General features: G+C 37.9%; 2 long non-coding RNA genes across 2 annotated transcripts; both read left to right on the top strand.

Moving 5' to 3' along the window:
* The first annotated feature begins 13,460 nt into the window (after window positions 1-13,460).
* LOC123885492 lies at window positions 13,461-15,484 on the top strand. The gene is made up of 2 exons (XR_006801169.1): window positions 13,461-13,820; window positions 15,220-15,484. It is a non-coding gene; the product is annotated as an uncharacterized LOC123885492 (long non-coding RNA).
* Window positions 15,485-19,237: 3,753 nt separating this feature from the next.
* On the top strand, window positions 19,238-21,277 carry LOC123885588. The gene is made up of 2 exons (XR_006801193.1): window positions 19,238-19,597; window positions 20,997-21,277. It is a non-coding gene; the product is annotated as an uncharacterized LOC123885588 (long non-coding RNA).
* The last annotated feature ends 2,004 nt before the right edge of the window (window positions 21,278-23,281 follow it).

Genomic DNA, 23,281 nt, shown 5'->3' with positions numbered 1-23,281 from the left:
TTAACGGTAAAGCCAACTTCGAAAAACCTTCGATGAATCTTCTATAATAACCGGCTAAACCAAGGAAACTTCTAATCTCTGAAACAGATTCTGGCGTTCCCCACTGTGACACAGCGTCAACCTTCGCAGGATCTACCGCTATTCCTCCACTTGAAATTATATGCCCTAGGAAACTCACCTCTTTCATCCAAAATTCACACTTCGACAACTTGGCATACAACTTCTTCTCCTTCAAGACTTGCAAAACAATCCTCAAGTGCTCTTCGTGCTCTTCCTCGGATTTCGAGTAAATCAAAATGTCGTCGATGAACACCACCACGAATTTATCCAAAAATGAATGGAAAATTCGGTTCATATATTCCATGAAAACTCCGGGTGCATTGGTCACACCAAACGGCATAACTAAGTACTCGTAGTGCCCATACCTCGTCCTGAATGCAGTCTTAGGTATGTCTTCCGTCTTCACTCTAATCTGATGGTATCCGGATCTCAAATCGATCTTACTAAACACGCAAGCTCCAACTAGTTGATCCATCAAATCATCTATCCTCGGAAGTGGATATTTATTCTTGATCGTCACTTTGTTCAACTGACGATAGTCTATACATAATCTCATACTTCCATCTTTCTTCTTTACAAGCAATACCGGCGCTCCCCATGGCGAAACACTCGGCCGAACAAACCTCTTCTCAAGCAGCTCTTCAAGTTGCTTCTTCAATTCATTCAACTCAGACGCTGACATTCGATATGGCGCCATCGATATCGGACTAGTTCCAGGTACTAGGTCGATAGAAAACTCTACCTCTCGCTTCGGAGGCACGTCAGATATATCATCCGGAAACACATCTGGGAATTCACAAACGATCGGTAACTCTTCTACCTTAACTCCTCCTTCGAGTTTCAATGATGCAAACATCATGAACATCTCAGCATGTTCTTTCAACGATTCCGATACTTCCTTCCCGCTCATCAGTTGCAAGTTCTCCTCCGACTTCGGAAAAACAACGGCCTTCTCATGACAGTTGATATGAATTCGGTTGAAGATTAACCAATTCATACCAAAAATTACATCCATACCACTAAGTGGAATACACACTAAATCCATACCAAAGTGCCTATCAAAAATGGTTACGGGGCAATTACGACATACTTGTCGAGTAATCACTGAACCATTAGCAGGAGTTTCTATTTCCATCCTACCCGACATATCCGTTAAAGGAATACTAAGACGCTTCGCACAATCTGTAACACCCAAACCCATTATTTATATACTTCTACTTTAGTAAAATCTTTTTCAAAATACGCAACGGAAAATCACATTTAATTTATTGAATATCGGTTCGAGTATTACACTCCTCTATCAAAATAATACTAATGTAATTAATTAGTAGAAATAGTGTTTATACAAATCTTTGAATCAAATAATGTATTTATTGATTATACAAAACAACCTAGATAAGGGGACTCTATATACATATAAAACCCCTTTTCCCGTGTCACAATCAGAGCAGAGCTTCACCGACGACTCGACATCGAATACCACAAAACCTGTAAATCTGGACCCCCAACGGTCCAGCACATAACACATAAAAGAGAGTTAGATAACATACTCAAAATATAAGTGTAAGTAAATGGTACTTAAACACTTCTTCATAAAACATGCATAATCATACATTATACATATACATCACCATCATTCATGCATATTCATATATCATGCATATACTTCATTTATCACATAATCAATCATCCACAAAATACACCAAACATATAGTTTCACGTCGTCTCGGACAACACCAAAACATCAACAAATACACATAACTCAATTACAAATAGGAATACACATAAAGTTCCTAATGTAATCTAACACCACAAATACACGGTTCAGATTATGGTCATGACGGACCCTGCATTGTTCATTTTATAGTCATGACGGACTCTGCTCCTCACATACGGATTAACAATCAACATTTACCAAGTACGTGTCAAACATTTATTTATCATAAAATGCACACATAATCCCTAATGCAATCTAATGCTTCACATTCATGCTATGTCCTCTAGACACCTCTAATGCATGTGGTACCATCTTCTTTATTAGAGTATCTCACCTCTAATATCCTTCTTTATCGGATAAATATAATCCGATATCCTTCTTTATTGGAATATCCAATATCACATATATTCATGAATGCATGTATATGTTTTTCATGAATTCACTCACAATCATTTTAATTAGCATTAAGCTCTTCATTTACTAATGTGGAACACTATCCAACATTACTTCTTTATTAAGATAACACTATACCTTAATATCCTTCTTTATTGAATAACATAATTCGATATACTTCTTTATTAAGTTAATTAACACCTTAATATACTTCTTTGACATTTTAACAAACATCATCAACACAATCAACAACAATTATATTCCACACATATAATCAACAACTATCATCACAATACAATTAATCATGGTTATAAACACCTAATTGCATGTTAGGATACCTTAAATCCATGTTACAAGTGCCTAATTGCACTTAAAACAATTATCAAAAAGTTGCTGTCACAGTGCTGTTCGCTAAGCGAAGCTGTAGCGAAGCTGTTCGCTAAGCGAACCCGTAGCGAATGGATAGCGAACCAAGTCAGGGTAGTTCGAGCTCGTGGCGAACCAGTAGCGAGCAGTCAGCGAACTATTCGCTAAGCGAACCCGTGGCGAAGGCCTTCTGTCAGGACAGTTCAAACCTTGCGATTTTCATCTCAAAACACCCAAAAATCCCATTTTTCATGTTATAAACCCCAAATAAGTTCATATTCAAGTATAACAAGCATATCTAAACACAAAAGGACAATTCATTTCTCAGATCTACATCATAAACATCGAAAGAGTAAAGATTGAACACTTTTACTCAAAACACTCAAGAACACAATGTTCTTGAGTTTAATCCTTTATAAATCTCGTTTTTAACCATTAGATTCGTTCATACATCATGATAAGAGCATGTTAAACATGTTATGAACCTTAGAATCGATTTCCATTAAGAAAATCCATCCAAACTAAAACGAAAATGAGGTGGAGGAAGTTCGGGTGAGGAGAAATCGACATTCTCCCCTTCCTCGAGTCACCCACGAATATGAAATCTACTCTCTTACCTGGATTCGAAGAAAACACGACGAAGCTCTCGAATCCCTAGCTCTCCTTCTCGCCCTAGCTCCTCAAGCTCTCTCTCCTTCCTCTCTCAAGAACACAAGAACATGAGAAAAATGAATTTCTCTTCCTCACTATGCCCTATATGGGCGCCCCCCACATGCCAAGGCCCATTGGGCCTCAAGCCCAATTGGCTTGGCCCAATTACACGTTAACTCACTCTACTCGCGCGTTAACTAAAACTCTCGATAAATAACTTAAAGTTACTATCTTATTTAAAAACTACATCACCAAACAATTAAACACTTAAATAGTGAATAATAAATTTGGGTCGTTACAACTCTCCCTCACTTAAAAGATTTTCGCCCTCGAAAATTACGCGACTAAAACAACTCCGGATAACTCCTGTATCCGACCCTCCAACGAAACGCTCAAAACGCTACACATTACCAAGTTTGACAAAATTAGTTTATCTCATCCAACACAATTTTGTCCATTTATCAACAAGAGATCAAGGACGGCCAGTTCCTCAATTTGTCGATAAATATTCAACAATCATGATATCGGCATAAACCATTCTTATCAAACCGCTAAAACGTCAACTTCGCACGAAACATCCATAGACTCACATTCCACGGTACACATAACTCTACCCCAAAACAGGTACAAACAATCGAACTCTCCGAAAGATACTTCCGTGGAATACTTCCACGACTCCATAATTCTCATAAATCTTTGATTCCCTCATGAATCACTTAACCGTGTTACATCACTTATTCATATTCGAATCTTATTCCAACTTATCACTTGATAGTTCAATTCCAACAATCACTTGATGACCAACATTCTCAAACTTCATTGACACATGCTAAAAACTACCGTCTCTAACCGTCAAATTCCTTTTCTCACATTGAGTCGAATCCAATACGACTACTCTGTTCCCAAGTAATCTCTCAACCAATATTTGCATTCCTTAACGCAAACATTTTACAATACCACTTCTCCTTAATCCCTTAGCAATTTGCTACTTCAAAATTAGGCTACCGCCTAAAATTGGTTCTCCAAACAATCATAACCTCTATCTCGTTGATTCCAAACGACATCTTCAATTCGCCCATAATCCATCTATCGATGTTCCTCATCATCTCGCATTGCAACAAGCATACTCTTCTCCATTTATTCACTCATCGGTTTCTTATTCACTTACGACCTCTACCAATCATCATCTCTCTTTGGATAGCTATCTTTAAACTCCTCCTTAGTACATTCGATACCAAAATAAAACTCTTGAATTAAATCTACAAAGCTCCAAATATTCGCCATACGATCTAATCCCATCCATTAAGTTCTAATCAACCTTTGTCTTAGTATTCTTACTCATGACTCCTTGTCTAATCCCAACATGACATCTAGAAAATTTCCAAAATTCTCGTCCAAAATACATTTTAAGTTATACACCAAATCACTACCGTTCCATCATCCATGATGAAACAACTTAAAATCCTTTACGTCATTGTCACCGATTGTGACCATACTACATCAACATCCACGATGCATCTAACAAAACTAGTCTCTACCGACTCTTCCATTCCATGAATCCAAATTCCTTAGCAAATACTTACTCACTCTTATCTTGTGGGCACTACCAAATGCTCTCTGACACTTACCTTAGGCATCACCTTCAACCCCTTACTATATGTGCTCAAACACAACATCTACTCACATGTGCGGTAATCCTTTTCGCAACTCTCACCTAACACAAGTCACTTCCAACATGACCTCATATTACTCATTCTCTGCACGTCCTTCAACGGCTAACTTCCTTATTCTTCATCATTCAAAAATGATACCTCTCATTTAGCTTCGTCTCAACCTCTAAGACTCTACGTTCTCGTTCAACATGTGACACCAATTGTCCGGTCATTATCCAAATCCAATCACTCTTTCATCGACGAGCCTCTCACAAAATCCTTCGAATCGTTATCCTACTTCCATCTTCGAATAAATTCGACTACTTATACAATCCTCACTTCCAACGATTCAACAAACTTACCAATCCTATTATGATATTTCTCAATTCCATTCTCGTCTACTTTAAAGCCTACTTCCCTTCATCGATTAATTAACACCAACGGTTCACTAATCTTCACATCTCTTATGAAAATTACTTCACACACTAGACTTAGAACTCCAAATTGTTCAACCAATTCAACCTACTACCATATGCGCGACTCACATAAAGCTTCTTACTCAAGAATCCGGTACAACATCCGATCCACTTGGATGACAACTTACTTCAAAATCATCACCTCCTCAAGAATCTTAATCACTCCCTCTTCTTCATATTCGATTCATTTTGATCAAACAGATACTTCAACTTTGGTCCACAAAACCCGCCTCCATACTTTTAGTGCAACACACGATTTCCAATCATTCCGAATACTCTTCATCTCACTTAACCAATCTCACTAACGCCCCACGGCGAAACACTTGGTCTGACAACTTCCCTTCAAGTAGTTTCTCACAACTTGTTGCGCCCATCCATTCCACTTCGAACAACGTCACCTCTTCCTGAATATTCCGCTTCAAGAACATCTCTACTCATCTCATCTTCTCACGTTCGAAACATCTCGGAGGGATATAACCTTCTCCCCCACTTATCTCAAACCCACCTACACTCTTCCACTAGAACTTCCGGTGCTCACACCTAACGGTTCTATCGTCTCTAAACATATTCTTCCCAAAAGAAGAAACAAGTATCGACATCATTTACACGCATGTCGCATACAAGGGACAAAACCTAACCCACGATACCTAAACACTAACACAAATTCATGCAAGCATTCAAGTAACCTATACTTCCCTCACTTTTCAAAGTTAGGAAATCAAAACAACACAAGAAAAAATGAACATTGCATAGCAATAATTCATACTCACATTCAATCAACTCAGAACAAGACGTCAATAAAATAAATTTCTTGTCTGGCTCCCTCGCTTAGCAAAAGCTAGCGAGCTCCCGGCGAGACAAGTCACAAACATTCACAGGATTTAGCAAGACTTAGCGAGATTTAGCGAGGTTCATTCTTCGCCTAGCGAGCACATCCAAAAATCTGGGTGCTCTGCTACGGTTTTGAACTTACGCTCACTAAACTCTCGTTTTCTCGACTCACTAATACACAAAATCCAAAACATCAAGCATATAACATCATTATAGACTTGAAAGCACAATTAGAATCATGCATCACAATTACAACATAGGATTATGATATCTTCATGTTTTTACTCATAAAACGTATAGCAATTCAAATGCGTAGTAATCATCTAGCACATGTTATAAACAAACATATAACAAACACATACCAGGACACATTAATATCCTACTCGTCTCACCATTTTGAAAATTTAATTTTCACTCACCTAAAAGAAAATAACTCTATATTTTCACCAAAATCTTCAAGAAATAATATTAGTTTTTAAAATTATTTCAAATCATTACCACATGCAGTTTTATATCATGCCGGATCGTCACATGCAGTTTTACATCATGCCGGATCATCAACAATTAGCAAATAAGCATCAATCAACCAAGTTTAAACTATACCAAGGTTAAACTCTAAGCATATTCAACTATTATAGCATAGAAGTATAGCACTCACACCATTACTCAACAAAAGAATGGATCAATTTATCAATTCACACCACTCATAGTTCCTAAATGAACAACATAAGTGATTTCACAAAACAAACACAACCAAATCGTTAGACAAACACGACTGACACACAATACTCACTTGGTCTGACTGCACAGACCTGCTCTGATCGACACATAACCCACACAGTCCGAAGACAACGGGGCTCTGATACCAATTGTAACACCCAAACCCATTATTTATATACTTCTACTTTAGTAAAATCTTTTTCAAAATACGCAACGGAAAATCACATTTAATTTATTGAATATCAGTTCGAGTATTACACTCCTCTATCAAAATAATACTAATGTAATTAATTAGTAGAAATAGTGTTTATACAAATCTTTGAATCAAATAATGTATTTATTGATTATACAAAACAACCTAGATAAGGGGACTCTATATACATATAAAACCCCTTTTCCCGTGTCACAATCAGAGCAGAGCTTCACCGACGACTCGACATCGAATACCACAAAACCTGTAAATCTGGACCCCCAACGGTCCAGCACATAACACATAAAAGAGAGTTAGATAACATACTCAAAATATAAGTGTAAGTAAATGGTACTTAAACACTTCTTCATAAAACATGCATAATCATACATTATACATATACATCACCATCATTCATGCATATTCATATATCATGCATATACTTCATTTATCACATAATCAATCATCCACAAAATACACCAAACATATAGTTTCACGTCGTCTCGGACAACACCAAAACATCAACAAATACACATAACTCAATTACAAATAGGAATACACATAAAGTTCCTAATGTAATCTAACACCACAAATACACGGTTCAGATTATGGTCATGACGGACCCTGCATTGTTCATTTTATAGTCATGACGGACTCTGCTCCTCACATACGGATTAACAATCAACATTTACCAAGTACGTGTCAAACATTTATTTATCATAAAATGCACACATAATCCCTAATGCAATCTAATGCTTCACATTCATGCTATGTCCTCTAGACACCTCTAATGCATGTGGTACCATCTTCTTTATTAGAGTATCTCACCTCTAATATCCTTCTTTATCGGATAAATATAATCCGATATCCTTCTTTATTGGAATATCCAATATCACATATATTCATGAATGCATGTATATGTTTTTCATGAATTCACTCACAATCATTTTAATTAGCATTAAGCTCTTCATTTACTAATGTGGAACACTATCCAACATTACTTCTTTATTAAGATAACACTATACCTTAATATCCTTCTTTATCGAATAACATAATTCGATATACTTCTTTATTAAGTTAATTAACACCTTAATATACTTCTTTGACATTTTAACAAACATCATCAACACAATCAACAACAATTATATTCCACACATATAATCAACAACTATCATCACAATACAATTAATCATGGTTATAAACACCTAATTGCATGTTAGGATACCTTAAATCCATGTTACAAGTGCCTAATTGCACTTAAAACAATTATCAAAAAGTTGCTGTCACAGTGCTGTTCGCTAAGCGAAGCTGTAGCGAAGCTGTAGCGAAGCTGTTCGCTAAGCGAACCCGTAGCGAATGGATAGCGAACCAAGTCAGGGTAGTTCGAGCTCGTGGCGAACCAGTAGCGAGCAGTCAGCGAACTATTCGCTAAGCGAACCCGTGGCGAAGGCCTTCTGTCAGGACAGTTCAAACCTTGCGATTTTCATCTCAAAACACCCAAAAATCCCATTTTTCATGTTATAAACCCCAAATAAGTTCATATTCAAGTATAACAAGCATATCTAAACACAAAAGGACAATTCATTTCTCAGATCTACATCATAAACATCGAAAAAGTAAAGATTGAACACTTTTACTCAAAACACTCAAGAACACAATGTTCTTGAGTTTAATCCTTTATAAATCTCGTTTTTAACCATTAGATTCGTTCATACATCATGATAAGAGCATGTTAAACATGTTATGAACCTTAGAATCGATTTCCATTAAGAAAATCCATCCAAACTAAAACGAAAATGAGGTGGAGGAAGTTCGGGTGAGGAGAAATCGACATTCTCCCCTTCCTCGAGTCACCCACGAATATGAAATCTACTCTCTTACCTGGATTCGAAGAAAACACGACGAAGCTCTCGAATCCCTAGCTCTCCTTCTCGCCCTAGCTCCTCAAGCTCTCTCTCCTTCCTCTCTCAAGAACACAAGAACATGAGAAAAATGAATTTCTCTTCCTCACTATGCCCTATATGGGCGCCCCCCACATGCCAAGGCCCATTGGGCCTCAAGCCCAATTGGCTTGGCCCAATTACACGTTAACTCACTCTACTCGCGCGTTAACTAAAACTCTCGATAAATAACTTAAAGTTACTATCTTATTTAAAAACTACATCACCAAATAATTAAACACTTAAATAGTGAATAATAAATTTGGGTCGTTACACAATCCAAAGAAATAAAAGAATGTGTCGCTCCCGTATCTATAATCGCAATTAAAGGAGCGTTGTTAATGAAACACGTACCTCTAATGAGATTGTCCTCATGGCTAGCATCCTCTCCACTCAAAGCAAACACCTTCCCCATCACCTTCTTGGGCTTCTTACAAGTCGGACTCTTGTGGCCTTCCTCACCACAGTTGAAACACACCACTTTTGTCCTACACACTTCGGCTTTGTGGCCTAACTTCCCACAATTCAAACACTTGTCCAATTTCTTCGGGCAATCATACGACATATGACCCCGCTCTCCACATTTGTAACAATTTCCATTATTCGGTTTCCTACTTCCACTTGTATTCCCCTTACCGCGGTTGTCATAAGGTTTTCCGCGCTCTTGTCCTTTCCCTTTTCGGTCGTTCACAGCTTTATAATAGTTCACCTTAGCTCTACCATCCTCATCACAAATCCTACTCTTGTTCACAAGGGTCGCAAAGTCCCTTATCTGCGAAAATCCAATCATATGTTTAATGTCCGGGCGTAAGCCACTCTCGAACTTCACGCATTTGTCGTCCTCCGCTTCCAAAGTGTTGTAATGCGGACTAAACGCACACAAAGTCTCAAACTTGACGGCATAGTCAGCTACCGTCATATTCCCCTGTTTCAGTTCCATGAATTCCACCACTTTCTTGTTCTTCACATCAACAGGAAAATACTTAACCAAAAATTCTCTTTTAAACATTGCCCATGGTATAGCCATACCACCAGGTCCTAGCCTCAACTTGGCGTTCTTCCACCACACGTTCGCTTCCTCGCGCAACACATATGTTCCAAGGGTTGTCTTCCCTTCCTCGGAACAATCCATTGCTTCAAAAATTATTTCAAGTTCCTCTAGCCACTTGTAAGCTCCATCCGGGTTGTAACCTCCGGTAAATGTTGGCGGTTTCTGCTTCATGAACCGTTCCAACCTCATCTCTACCTCTCTTCCAGGTTGATGATCTCTAACCACTATGTTGGTGAGTGCGGCCAAAGTCTCCGCAATCTGGGCATTCGTTCTCGCAGCAGCAGCAGCCATGATTCCTGAACGAATCACAACTAGACGTTAGAATGTACTAACAGTGTTCCCAACACATGCTCATACGAGAAAAGAAAAGTCCTAATTGGTTCACATGAACCGACCTGCTCTGATACCACTATTGTAACACCCTAACCCATACTACCCTTAAAAACGTAATATTAAAAACTTTTTAACAAGTGTAAAGGCAGAGTGCCACGCGGTAATTAAAAACACAAGCATACACACAGAGCGTCATGAAGTTTAACATGAAAAGCAACAGCGGATTCAATCAAACCAAGCATGCATATATATATATATATATATATATATATATACATAAGCCAAATTCATCCCTAAGGATGTCACTTATACAAGAACTAGCATAACAAAAGGTAACACCGATATACGATGAAAGTCAAGCGTAATCCCCGACTCGATGTTACATTACCAGAGCAGTTTCTATATACAAACTCTTAACCAAAAACTAGCACTAAAAGGAGAAATCTATGCTAAGTCTCCTCACCACAGTTACTTCAACAGCAAACTAAAACCAGCAGTCTAAACGTAGGTACGATCCTCAGCCTGAATATCTGAACCCCCAAAGGTCCAGCAAATAACACAAAGCAGAGAGTTAGAAAACATAATCGCATAACATACGAGCATAAGAAAGGTCTTACACTTTCGAACTATCATACATATTCTAACTCACGCCAAAACATAGCACTAAACAGTTATCAATTAATAAAGTCTAACACAATTCAACCAGATAATGTCACATACCATTTATCAAATATATGCGCATTTACCCTAATGTATCTAATGCCAATCATTCTATGTCATGTCATCCCTAGACACGACTAATGCATGTGGTACCAATTGCCTCTTACCCCTCATGGATAAGTTAAACAGTTTTACATCTTGCCGGATTGTTCGGAACTTACCAAACCTTCATATCCCTCATGGATAAGTTAAACAGTTTTATATCCTGCTGGATAGCAGCTCTAGATCTTATGGATTCATCTAATCCGATCCTCGACTTCCTTATGGACTCAAAAATCCATTTAAATCTATTGGAACCCAAGTTTCCAATTCAACATATATATGCATGAATGCATGTATGTTTGCACATATCATCAATATGATATTTCTAGCTCGAAGCTACTCATTATGAATGCGGAAACATAATTCAAACACATTTCTTCTCTCATTGCAAATTAATGCCAAATAATGAACATACTCACTTTTGACTGCAACTTATTGCATATACGTACGAATCATATATTTTACGCTTTGGTAATACACTATAATACCAAGGAAACATACCCCAATAGCCCAAATAAATTATAGGACTCCACAAAAAAATTTGGAAAATCAGTTCCCTTTGCTCAGCGAGAATCAACGAACACTGGCGACCAAACGGCAGTGGTCATGGGATCCCTGGCGAGCACTGGCGAGAGTCAGCGAGCTGGTCGCTATCTCTCGCTGAAGCCTCACTCAGCGACCACTCAAGAACAGACACGCTCGCTAAAGCTCGCTGCAAGCTCGCTCAGCGACCGTGCATTTCCTGTGAGTTTTTCCAAAGGCGGTTTAACATTGAAATCAACCAAAAATTCATTCAAACATGTTATAAATTCTTTTAAACAACAATTCCAAGCATATATGATATCAAGGAACATTAATCATCCCTTCCAAACATCCAAATACATCAAACAATCAAAATCATGCCAATTTCTTGGGTTTTAAGCAACTTTCATAAACTTTTCAAACATGATTCAAACACATACATATTTTTCATGAAATCAAGCTAGTGATTAACACATACAAAGTGATGATGAAGAACATCATACTCACATACAAAAACTTAATCAAAAGTCTAAAAGAAATTGAGTGAGAGAGTTCGGGAATGGAGACATAGACAATCTCCCCTCTCTTGGTCACTCAAGAATCATGAATTCTAATCTCTTACCTTAGCAAAGTTGATGAATACTCAAGCTTCTCATGTTCTAGCTCTCATGAGCTCCTCTCTTTCTCAAGCCCTAGCACCCTCTTGCTTTGCTCTCTTGCTTGCCCTAGCTTAGGGATGATGATCCATGGACTCCTATGGTTCCAACAAGCTTCTAATGGATGAATTTGGATAAGAAATGGAATTTTAGTGAAGGTTTAGGCATGGAAAAATGGCTCACGGTTTTGAAAGAGAAGGAATGAGTAAAAATGTGATTTTTGTTCAATGTCCATCAAGTGGCCAAAGTCACTATTTAAATAAGTCATGGATCGATCTAAACCGTTGGATCAAATAGTGTAAAGTTCTATGATCAATTCCTAGCTCTTGGATCAACTTGTTCCCCAAGTAATGTTTCCTAGCCCTTGGATCAAATAGTAACTCCATGTGGTTTTAATCATGGCCATTCCTTAATCTTGATCACCAAGCAAATTCTCATGAAATATCTATTCTATGCTTATCTCTTAAGCCCACTTGACAAGTCCAAGCCCAATACTATTCATGCTCATAGGCCCAATTTGCGCCCAACACTAGCCTAAAACCATTAAAATCTCGCTCGCTAACTTACGCTCGCGCTAATTAATTATTCGCCGCTTAATAATTTAATTATAAATCACGCCCTCGCGTAATAAAATAATTAAATAACGAATAATAAAAGCCAATTAATAATAAAAAAATAACATTTAATAAAATATACGAATACGAAAAATGGGTCGTTACAAAATTCATGCTGGTTTTCTGGATGGTTAAGGTGTGGTAATTTGAAAGCAAAGCACTTGCCTGAACGTGTGCTTAGACAATTTAAACATGTCCAAGGCATTCCAAGAAAATCGGATTTGTCTGCGACGCCGGGGATGAGCTTATGTGAGACTTGTAACGACCCGTTTTTCGTAAAATATATTCTATATGTTTTATTTTATTGTTTGACTTTCAAAAGAATTTTCTCGTAATCGGAGATTATTTATTTTGCGCGAGCGTAAGTTAGCGAACGAGATTGTGTGAGTTGGGCCTAGAGGGGGCGAAAATTTGGGCTTAGAAATGAATAGTGTTGGGCTTGGTTTGTCATGAGATTTTTATGAGCAAGTGGCAAGGCAAGTGGGCTAGGCAAGTAGTAAGACCAAGTGATCTAGTGTGTGTGCATGTAGTGAGCTTGGTTTGAGTGGTGGCTAGGATCTTTCCTTGTTGAGCAAGAAGAATCAAGTGACCAAGAATTAATCTCACAAGATATTTATGATCATGAATAGGAAATCACAATTTCATTCATTCATTTTTCTTTCCAAAACCGTGAGCCTCCTTTGCTTACTCCTAACCATCACCAATTTTTCATTCCTTAGCCAAATTCAATTATTAGAAGCTTGTTGGAACCATGAGGGTTCATAGATCATCATCCCTAAGCTAGGGCAAGCAAGAGAGCAAAGCAAGAGGGTGCTAGGACTTGAGAAAGAGAGGAGCTCATGAGAGCTAGAACATGAGGAGCTTGAGGATTCATCAAATTTCTAAGGTAAGAGATTAGAATTCATGATTCTTGAGTGGCAAGGAGAGGGGAGATTGTCTATGTCTCCATTCCCGAACTCTCCCACTCAATTTCTTTTTAAACTTTTGATTAAGCTTTTGTATGTGAGTGTAATGTTCTTCATCATCACTTTGTATGTGTTAATCACTAGCTTGATGCCATGAAAAATATGTATGTGTTTGAATCATGTTTGAAAAGTTTATGAAAGTTGCTTAAAATCCAAGAAAAGGGCATGATCATGATTTTGTGAGGTATTTGGAGGTTTGTAAGGGATGATTAATGTTCCTTGATACCATATATGTTTGAAATTGCTGTTTATAAGAATTTATAACATGTTTGAATGAATTTTTGAGCTGATTCAATGTTAAACCGCCTTAGAAAACTCAAGAACAGATATTTTTCTGGTGTAGTTCGCTGAGCGACCATGAGATTCGCTACAGCGAACCTGTTCGCCACAAGCACGCTACCGGTTCGCCATGCACCTGTAATTCTCTGACGTAGTTCTCTGCAGCGAATTGAGCTTCGCTTAGCGAATAGTTCGCTACCTGTTCGCTACTGCTTCGCTTAGCGAACAGTACTGAACCTGCAACTTTTGTTAATGGTTGTAAGTGTAATTAGGCACTTGTAACATGGTTTAAGGGTATCCTTACATGATTGTTGATACATGTTGATGCTGTTAATGCTTATTGTTAATCGTTATATGATTGATAAACGTGTATGCAATAAGTTGCAGTTTAAAGTGAGTAATGTGATGTTTTGGCATTAATTTGTAATGTTAAGTGAATGTGTTAGGATTGTGTTCCCGCATTCATAAAAGAGTAGCTTCGAGCTAAAGAATATCATATGGTTGATATGTGCATAAATACATGCATTCATGATTGTATGTGAACATTGGAAACTTGGGTTCCAATAACGAAAATGGATTATGTGTCCATAATGAAGCCGAGGATCGGATTAGATGAATCCATGAGTCCAGAGCTGCTATCCAACAGGATATAAAACTGTGTTGGCTTATCCAAGGGAGATAAGATGGTTCGGTAACTTCCGACATATCCAGCAAGATATAAAACTGTTCTTGGTCCACCGTTGGTGAGACACCTTGGTACCACATGCATTTAGTCATGTCTAGGGATGGCATGACAGTGAATTGATTGGAATTAGATACATTAGGGTAAATGCGCATATATTTGATAAATGGTATGTGACATTATCTGGTTGAATTGTGTTAAACTTTATTAATTGATAACTGTTTAGTGCGACGTTATGGCGTGAGTTAGAATATGTATGATAGTTCGAAAATGTAAGGCCTTTCTTATACTCGTATGATATGCGATTATGTTTTCTAACTCTCTGCTTTGTGTTAATTGCTGGACCTTTGGGGGTTCAGATATCCAGATTGACAGGTTATATGTTAGCTTGTCCGAGTAGCGTGGTGAAGCTCCGCTCTGATTGTGACACGGGGAGAAAAGGGGTTTTGTACATATATATATATATAAATTCCTTTAGAAAATTACTCTGTAATTGCTTATGTTTTCATATAAGAATTATTCTTGGTGAAAAGTATTGGTTTTGTATAACTTATAACGCATCGTGTTGATGCGGAGGATTTTGTATTTTGTGATATTCAAACCAGCGCTTTATAATCAGATTTTTAATTTTTCCGCTGCGTATTTTCGAAAAAGATTTTATAAAGGCAGAGTTAATTAAATAATGGGTTTGGGTGTTACAAAGTGGTATCAGAGCAGGTTGTCTTCGGACTGTGAGGTTATGTGTCAATCAGAGCCGTTCTGTGCAGTCAGATCGAGTGAGCGTGTGTGCCAGTTGTGTCTGTCTTTTCTTGTTGTGTGTACTTGATGCGATTGATACTTATCATTGTTATAAGTTATCAAGTCAAGTAGTGGTTGTGTATTTCTATGCTTAAAGTTTTAAAAATTTGTGTGGTTTGAACTTTTGGTTTGTAGATGCTTATTGCTAATTGTTGATTATCCGGCATGATGTAAAACTGCATGTGATGAAGATTTTGTTGAAAATATAAGATTATTTTCTTTTGAGTAAGTGAAAATGAATTTTTCACTAGAGTGAGAAAGGAGTAGGATGTAAATAGATCCTAGTGTGTGTTGTTATATGTTTGTTTATAACATGTGGTAGATTGATTACTAGTACTTAGTGTGGTTCTTTAATTGAACTATGTGAATGTATTCTCATGAAGAGAACTTGTTTGAGAACATGCTATGTTTTATACATGTTTGAGTAGATGTTGTAAGTATGCGAGCAAATGAAATGTAATGCATGTACTTGACTCGATGTCTTGTGTACATGGATGTTTTGTTGTCTTACATATATTTTAGTTATAAATATATGTATTGACATGTTGTTGTGTTTGCGTATGCTAGTTGGTATGAAGGTTGTTACACTAGTATATGTGGGGAATAGAATACTTATGTATTTGCGTAATGGCGTATATGTCAAGAGGACTGTACAAGATATTTGTGTAGATGTCTAGGTTTAATGCCTTACGTTTACCCTTGTATGCGACACGCATGTGAATGTTGTCGGTACTAGATTCTTTTTGGGAGAATATATTTAGAATCGATAGAATGACTAGGTGTTTATACCGGAAGTTCTAGTGGAAGAGTATAGAGGGGTTTGAGATAAGTGGGGGAGAAAGTTGTGTCTCTCCGAGATGGTTCGAATGTGAAGAAGTTTGGATGGATGGAGATGCTCTTGAAGTAGATTGTTCAAGATTGATTAGTGTTGTTCGAAGTGGAAGGAACTTGGACAGCAAGTTGTGAGGATTGCTAGATGAGAAGTTGTTGGACTAAGTGTTCGTCATGGGATCAACACTGAGATTGGTTAAGAAAGATGAAGACCGTTTGGAAACGATTGGAGATCGTGTAGTGTACAAAAGAGTATGGACTAGAGGCGGATGAGAACTACAAGAATTTCTCAGAAGCAATACCATGGAATGGAAGGAGTAGGACATTGTCGTTCAGACAAGTTGAGTAAGGACGAGTAGACGTCAATTTGATAAGGGATTGAAAGTAAAGTTCTTATTTGTAGAGTATTTTGGAGGAAATATTAGATGATCATTCCGGAAGATTCAGAATGAGTCGAACTAAAGTTGTTTAGCCGTAAAGAGAATGTGACCATTGTGGAATGGTGGAACGGACAGAGATGTTAAATGGAAACCGTTGTTGGAAAACGGAGAAGACGTTGTGCGTTAAGAGTAGGCGAACCTAGTGATGATTAGGTGATGGTTATAAGATTGGTGGGAATACCTATAGAGTTGTATCGGTGTGAGCTAAACTTGTTAATTATTAGCAAGTGAACCTTTAAGGAAAGTAAACATTTTGAATAGTTCGAAGAGACTAGTCAAGACTGGAATAGAGATTTTGTGTGGATGAACTTTAGGATGTTATGACTTTAAGATAGTCACGAGATGCGAATAAGAACTGGTCGAATGGAGAAAAGTATGTTTGTCACGGTGAAGAACGATAAGGAACGTGACTAGTTGGATTGTGTGCGACAAATAAGGACGTTGTTGGAATCAACAAGATATGAACTGTGGTTGTTTGGAAATCAACTTTTGGATAGTCACCGAGAGTGAATATGGAATTACTAGGTGATCGAGAAGAGCCTAGGAAGGATTTATAGCGGCTGAGTGTGTTAGAACCGAGTAGTCATTTCTTGGAAAGATTTGAGAAGCTTAGAAAATAGATGTGAAGGTTGGAGAACCGTTAGTGTTATTTAACCAAGGAAAAGAAGTGAATTCTCAGAAGTAGATGAGAATGGAATTAAGAAATACCGTGTTAGGATTGGTATACTTGTTAAGTTATCGAGTGGTAGTGGATTGTACAAGTAGTAGAGTTATTCCGAGATGGAAATGGGATAACAATTTGATGGATTTTGTAAGAGTTTGTCGAGAAGGAAATATTTTCATTTAGATGGTGATCGGACAATTAGTGTCGAGGGTGGATGAACCTTTGGAGGTTGAAATAAAGCTAAGTGTGAAGTGTCGTATTTGAATAATTGGAAATAAGGAAGTTAACCGTTGGAAACGTGTCGAGCACGAGCACTAGAAAGGCGTATAGGAGTGACTTATGTCAAGTAAGAGTTCGCAAAAGGATTGTCTCATACATAAGCGGATGTTATGTTGTGAGTATATGTTAAGGATTTGGAGTGATACTTGAAGTAGGTATCAGAGAAAATGTTTCGTAGCATTCGGGAGTAAGAAGGAGATTAGCAACCGATTATTGAATAAGTTAACTATGAAATGGAAAAGTCGGTGGATACTAGAGATGTTGGATACATTGTAACCTATTGGAATAATAAGGTCATACCGTGTGGTAAGTAATTTAAGGATTTCGAATAATTTCATCGTGGATGGTGAAACGATAGTGAGTCGACAAGTAACTTAAGGTAATATTTTTCGATAAGAATATCTCGACGGAAAAGTGACATTGAAAATGTCGTGTTAAGGAACTTAGAAATTGATTAAGCGATTATTTGGGAATAAAGTGATTGTGTTGGAATTCGACGCAATGATTTGGAATTGCGAGAAGTAAAGGAATTTGACGGTTGGAGATAGTATGTTTCGGCGTAGTTAAGTGATTAAAGAAAAGGTTAAGGACTTATGGAATTTGAAAAGTTGTGAAGTATGCAATGGAAGAGTCTTACGGAGTATTTCGAGTGGAGTGGTTTTGTTTTGGAGTGGTGCCGTGAGTACCGTAAAATGATAAGAGGACGTTTTAAGTAGTTTGATAAGAATGGTTTTTGCCATCATCGTGATTATTGACTATCTATCGACAAATCGAGGAATTAGCTACCCTTGATCTATTGTTGATGAGTAAACGAGATTGTGTTGATTGGGATGGACTAATTTTGTCAAACTTATTAATGCGTGGAGTTGGAACGTTTTGTTGGTATGATTTGGAAGAAGTTGAATATTGGGTTGCTTTGCCGCCATCATGGGCGAATTTGCAGGAAGAGTTTTGTGTGTCTTGGTTAAAGCAGCCTGGGTAGAAACCCGTTGGTTAGATTGTAGTTGGGAATTAGGGAGTTGGATGAGAGTTTTATCCGGGGTTGTTCTTAGTCGAGCAATTTTCGAGGGCGAAAATATTTTAAGTGGGGGAGAGTTGTAACGACCCGTTTTTCGTAAAATATATTCTATATGTTTTATTTTATTGTTTGACTTTCAAAAGAATTTTCTCGTAATCAGAGATTATTTATTTTGCGCGAGCGTAAGTTAGCGAACGAGATTGTGTGAGTTGGGCCTAGAGGGGGCGAAAATTTGGGCTTAGAAATGAATACTGTTGGGCTTGGTTTGTCATGAGATTTTTATGAGCAAGTGGCAAGGCAAGTGGGCTAGGCAAGTAGTAAGACCAAGTGATCTAGTGTGTGTGCATGTAGTGAGCTTGGTTTGAGTGGTGGCTAGGATCTTTCCTTGTTGAGCAAGAAGAATCAAGTGACCAAGAATTAATCTCACAAGATATTTATGATCATGAATAGGAAATCACAATTTCATTCATTCATTTTTCTTTCCAAAACCGTGAGCCTCCTTTGCTTACTCCTAACCATCACCAATTTTCCATTCCTTAGCCAAATTCAATTATTAGAAGCTTGTTGGAACCATGAGGGTTCATAGATCATCATCCCTAAGCTAGGGCAAGCAAGAGAGCAAAGCAAGAGGGTGCTAGGACTTGAGAAAGAGAGGAGCTCATGAGAGCTAGAACATGAGGAGCTTGAGGATTCATCAAATTTCTAAGGTAAGAGATTAGAATTCATGATTCTTGAGTGGCAAGGAGAGGGGAGATTGTCTATGTCTCCATTCCCGAACTCTCCCACTCAATTTCTTTTTAGACTTTTGATTAAGCTTTTGTATGTGAGTGTAATGTTCTTCATCATCACTTTGTATGTGTTAATCACTAGCTTGATGCCATGAAAAATATGTATGTGTTTGAATCATGTTTGAAAAGTTTATGAAAGTTGCTTAAAATCCAAGAAAAGGGCATGATCATGATTTTGTGAGGTATTTAGAGGTTTGTAAGGGATGATTAATGTTCCTTGATACCATATATGTTTGAAATTGCTGTTTATAAGAATTTATAACATGTTTGAATGAATTTTTGAGCTGATTCAATGTTAAACCGCCTTAGAAAACTCAAGAACAGATATTTTTCTGGTGTAGTTCGCTGAGCGACCATGAGATTCGCTACAGCGAACCTGTTCGCCACAAGCACGCTACCGGTTCGCCATGCACCTGTAATTCTCTGACGTAGTTCACTGCAGCGAATTGAGCTTCGCTTAGCGAATAGTTCGCTACCTGTTCGCTACTGCTTCGCTTAGCGAACAGTACTGAACCTGCAACTTTTGTTAATGGTTGTAAGTGTAATTAGGCACTTGTAACATGGTTTAAGGGTATCCTTACATGATTGTTGATACATGTTGATGCTGTTAATGCTTATTGTTAATCGTTATATGATTGATAAACGTGTATGCAATAAGTTGCAGTTTAAAGTGAGTAATGTGATGTTTTGGCATTAATTTGTAATGTTAAGTGAATGTGTTAGGATTGTGTTCCCGCATTCATAAAAGAGTAGCTTCGAGCTAAAGAATATCATATGGTTGATATGTGCATAAATACATGCATTCATGATTGTATGTGAACATTGGAAACTTGGGTTCCAATAACGAAAATGGATTATGTGTCCATAATGAAGCCGAGGATCGGATTAGATGAATCCATGAGTCAAGAGCTGCTATCCAACAGGATATAAAACTGTGTTGGCTTATCCAAGGGAGATAAGATGGTTCGGTAAGTTCCGACATATCCAGCAAGATATAAAACTGTTCTTGGTCCACCGTTGGTGAGACACCTTGGTACCACATGCATTTAGTCATGTCTAGGGATGGCATGACAGTGAATTGATTGGCATTAGATACATTAGGGTAAATGCGCATATATTTGATAAATGGTATGTGACATTATCTGGTTGAATTGTGTTAAACTTTATTAATTGATAACTGTTTAGTGCGACATTATGGCGTGAGTTAGAATATGTATGATAGTTCGAAAGTGTAAGGCCTTTCTTATACTCGTATGATATGCGATTATGTTTTCTAACTCTCTGCTTTGTGTTAATTGCTGGACCTTTGGGGGTTCAGATATCCAGATTGACAGGTTATATGTTAGCTTGTCCGAGTAGCGTGGTGAAGCTCCGCTCTGATTGTGACACGGGGAGAAAAGGGGTTTTGTACATATATATATATATATAAATTCCTTTAGAAAATTACTCTGTAATTGCTTATGTTTTCATATAAGAATTATTCTTGGTGAAAAGTATTGGTTTTGTATAACTTATAACGCATCGTGTTGATGCGGAGGATTTTGTATTTTGTGATATTCAAACCAGCGCTTTATAATCAGATTTTCAATTTTTCCGCTGTGTATTTTCGAAAAAGATTTTATAAAGGCAGAGTTAATTAAATAACGGGTTTGTGTGTTACAAGACTAATCGAGTTTTTATGGAGGAGTTGGATTTGAAGATGATTGTTGAAGAGATGAGGGGTCAGGCTGTGGTTAGCGCATGGGACCATGAACCTGGATATATGACATGGTTTTACAAAGTGTCGCATCCAGTAATGCGACCCGTACAAGCTCCCGCGTCACCACCAAGGTCACCTAACTTAGATGTGTTGATAGAGGCCGCAGAAGCAAGGAATGACCCTAATATGCTTCAGGTATGTCGTGGTGTTAGGGATGAGGTGGAGAGGTCACTTCGCGAAGGTGAGGCGGTGGAAGGAACTCCTGTTTATGGTACTTTGCGGAGGATTTTGAATTTTCTTAACCCTGTATTAACGTGTCGACGACTTAAGCGGGGTAGGGGGAGACGATACAACACTCGAGAGTAGGCTTAGCTAATATTGTAACTCAGATGTTGTTTAATGTAGTTTTATTATTTTAATTTGCCGAATTTGGATGTAATTTGATTTCAACAATTTGGTGTATTTGACTACATTTAATTACCCGTTAAGTTTTTGTGATTTCCGTTAACGTGATATGTCTAATACTCAATTATGTTATGATATTTTATGACGATATATAAATGTGCAAAAAAAAAAAAAAAACAGGTTTGGAAATCAATTGTGGTGAGGTGGTGATGTAGTAATTGACCTTTAAGTGAGTGAACGAACATTTCGGTAACCATTTACCGAAATCTGGGTAAATTTCGGTGCTCAGGTACTGAATCAAAGAGTTCGGTAAACTTATGCCGAAATGGCTTGATTCCAGTGAACAAATGAATATTTCGCTACACACTTACCGAAATTCGGTTCCTGGTTACCGAACATACATTTCGGTACATTTCTGCCGAAATGGCCTTATTCCAGTGAGCCAACGAAAATTTCGGTACACACTTACCGAAATCTGGGTAAAATTCGTTTCCTGGTTACCGAACATAAATTTCGGTAAATTTCTGCCGAAATGGCTTTATTCCAGTGAGCCAACGAAAATTTCGGGGACCATTTACCGAACTCTGAGACATTTCGGTACTCAATTACCGAAAACGTTGTGGTTCGGTTCGCAGTTACCGAAAGTACCTAATATATCAGAAAAAAACTTAAAACCTTCATCATTTGCGTCAAAACACTTTGTAACAAAGGATAGGGCGATTTGAAGGTTTCAATCGCAAATTGAGGGTTTCATCAGTAGAACGACTATTTCTCTCTTCCAATCCTTCAATTTCACTCTGCTAATCATCGAACTCATCTCTACAAGTATGATTTCAAACTCAACTCTCTCATTTTCTTGCTTTTTATTTTTTTGTGATTTTGATTTGATAATGCTCGTGTTTATTGTGTTGATTCCAATAAATTTGGGGTGGTATTTTAATTTAGGGTATATGATTGGATTTGTATAGGGTAATTTAATTTAGGGCATAGGAATTGGATTTGTAGTCTGGTTTATAGTGACTGTTTTCTTATAGGAATAATGACAGGCGACAAAGTTGGCCGAACAAGACGTGGCGATGCAAGTAAAGCACATAGCTCTGCACGTAGAGAGGTCGCGGTCAACGTAGATAAAATTCCAATTCGGACTAAGGGGAAAGCAGTTGCAACCACAACGGATGAGCCTCGACATGAGGATGACAACTTTCAAAATGAACACGAGGAGGAGGCTGAGGATGTGGAGGAAAATTTTTCTGAGGAAGGGGCTGAGGAAGGGGAGGAGGAAGTGGAGGAGGAAGCGGATGAGGAAGCAGAGGAAGAAGGGGAGGAGGAAGAGGAGTCTGAACAACCACCACCAGAACCTAAAAAATCACGGAAAAAGCTTACGAGAGTAACACAAGGAAAGAACCCACCACGAGTAAAACCACCACCAGTTACATGTTATGATGGTGGTCCGACTGACTTGTCTTTGTTGCCGGGATTTGGAAAACATGTTGCTGTCC

This window comes from Trifolium pratense, linkage group LG5 (assembly GCF_020283565.1).
Source record: "Trifolium pratense cultivar HEN17-A07 linkage group LG5, ARS_RC_1.1, whole genome shotgun sequence".
Lineage (NCBI taxonomy): Eukaryota > Viridiplantae > Streptophyta > Magnoliopsida > Fabales > Fabaceae > Trifolium > Trifolium pratense.
This window is presented reverse-complemented; position numbering and strand designations above follow the sequence as displayed.